Source organism: Euprymna scolopes, unplaced genomic scaffold (assembly GCF_053919585.1).
Source record: "Euprymna scolopes isolate OS-2025 unplaced genomic scaffold, ASM5391958v1 sca120, whole genome shotgun sequence".
Taxonomy (NCBI): domain Eukaryota; kingdom Metazoa; phylum Mollusca; class Cephalopoda; order Sepiida; family Sepiolidae; genus Euprymna; species Euprymna scolopes.
The window spans coordinates 77,313-79,834 of record NW_027633126.1 but is presented as its reverse complement, the minus strand read 5'-3'; positions in this window follow the sequence as shown (position 1 = coordinate 79,834).

Below are 2,522 nucleotides of genomic sequence, written 5' to 3'. Positions count from 1 at the left end.
AAAATTAAAACAGAATTGGTAATTGTATTGGAATTTGGAAAAATATTAAGTGTCCTATCATTAGTTACCAGTGAATATTTTTGAAGAAATATATATGAAGTTCTTCAGCGATAGTTTTTTCATTCATCACTATAATTCCATTTTATTTTAATCCAGAAAAAGCTGATTTCTACTTAAATTGTTTCGATGGATGCAAGTTCTCCACTTTTTGAACAAAACTCACTTTTTTAAAATAAGAAAAGGCTGATTTCTACCAAATCGCTAGGGCCTTACCTCGTTATTTTTTTTTTTGTTGCTATTTCAATTTGGTTGGATTTTATTACTCTTTCTCGTTTTCTTTTTTTTTTATTTTTTCTTATCTTCTTGCCTTACCTTCCTTTTCCCACTTATGTCAGTTCTCTCTGAAAATGTTAATTTTGCTGTGAGTTTATGATGATGGTAGGGAAGTTAGGTGACTCTTTTATTTAATCAAAGAATGAGTTCCTGTCTCCTTCCTCATTTGGAGTCTTTTTCTTAATTTTGATTTTCTTGTTTACCAAGATTTTAATTTCACTAATTAAACATTTTTCAAACTATTTTAACTGTATTTCTGAATTTTTGAGATTAGGATTGACAATTCATATTGTATTATTTGAACTACTGTTCTCATCTTAAGTGTTATTCTCACAACATTTTGGTTGATGTAATGTTCGACATTCAGCAGGTGTATCTTGTCAAATTTGAGAATCCGTGGTGTAACGAATAAAGTACCAAGTAATATTCAATTCTAAAGGACACTCTTCTGAAGGTTGAAGGTTAAATCTTTAGTGCAGAGAATACAATTGTGAGATACTTAAGACTTTTACTCGCTCATGGCTGATGGAACAAGAGCATGCTACACTATGACTTAAATAAACAGGGCTCTACATTTGTGACTGATTTTTCAAAGTGGTGACTAAAAATAATGAAACTCTTATCTTTTGGTGATTGTATTTTTTTCACTGACAATTTTCCAAAGCTCACTACTGAGTGAAAAATATCTTTTCAATTTTTTTTTTTTTTTTAATAAAACGAACAAAGTTAAATTATTTAAACAATAAAAGTTTAATAGAAGAATATACTTTTTTTTTTTTTTTTAACAAAGGCTGGTTAAAAAAATATCTGAAGAAATTAGAATGTTTATACCTTTAAATATCAACATAAAATTTGTTGTATATTTAGAATTACACTTATGTACATACTCCTCACAGAACGAACATGTCATATTCTAAAAATCATGTGGGTTTGGCTAGCAACTTTTCTATTTGGCTAGTAAACGAAAATATTTAGTTGTCAAAGGTCAACTAAAGATAAGTTTGTCCGTAGAGCCCTGATAAAGGATTTTGTTTGAAATACCGTGCAGATTCTCCAGTTCAACAAGATACACCTGAAGAAGGTCGGAGATTATATTGACTGAAACATTGTGAAAATAATACTCAAGATGAGATCAGTAAATCAAATAATCTAAATAATCCAAATAGTTTATACTTGTTGCTTGTGCAGTGTTAGTACAGTACTTTGGTATGTCAGTTTCCATCTTTACCTAACTTATGTCACTTTATAATTAGTATGAAGCAAAATATTTGAAACTAGCAGCTGCGCCGTGTCTGCACACACAACGCCAACTCAAACACAAAATCGAGTAGATGTTGTGTACACTCAACATCGTCTTACCATTGCTTACCTTTTGAACTCGGAGTATGGGAAATTCCAATATGCACAAAACAAAATCACTGAAAAAAAAAAAAATACCCTAACTAAGCATAAGGATAATGAGTAACCATTGGATAAAATGATGGTTAAAATTATTACGAATTTGCCAGGATTCAAACCTGGAATCTTCTGATCCGTAGTCAAATGCGTTATCCATTGTGCCACAAGTCCTGTCTGTATGCCGAAAGATGTTACTGCGACTGTATACAGACAGTGCTAAATTCTGTTGACATAGGCAGATAACTTTTTTGACAATTGCACGAAATGGCCCAAAACCCCTTATTTCGGGCTTTTTGTGTGACTCGACATTGTTTGTTATGAACCATATATAGATAAGGACAATTCGGTGCATCCATTCTAAAGTTTTATTGGTATATGTACACAGACACACATAAATAAACATTTAGAATTTTATTAATAGTATAGATTTCATGGACAAAATATGTTTATTATTTGCATGAGAGAATAAGTAACTAGGTTGAAAGTTCAATCCTCAGTGCAGGCCATACTAAGAATACAATTGCAAGTTACTTAAGACTGCTTCTCAGTCATGGCTGATGGAAGAAGAGCATGCTACCTCTATTTTAATTGTGTTTTTCTATCTCTAGCACATAATCCAAATGGTTTTTTAGTTGCCCCCTCTCCACATGCAACACATACAAGCACACATATGCACACATGAGGTGGAGGGGTAGGTTGGAAAATTCATCTTGATTTCAACTTCTTATACCATTGGCTATTTCACCTCTGTGGTGCTTATGATTTTTATTTTTTGTTATTAGTTTTGACCT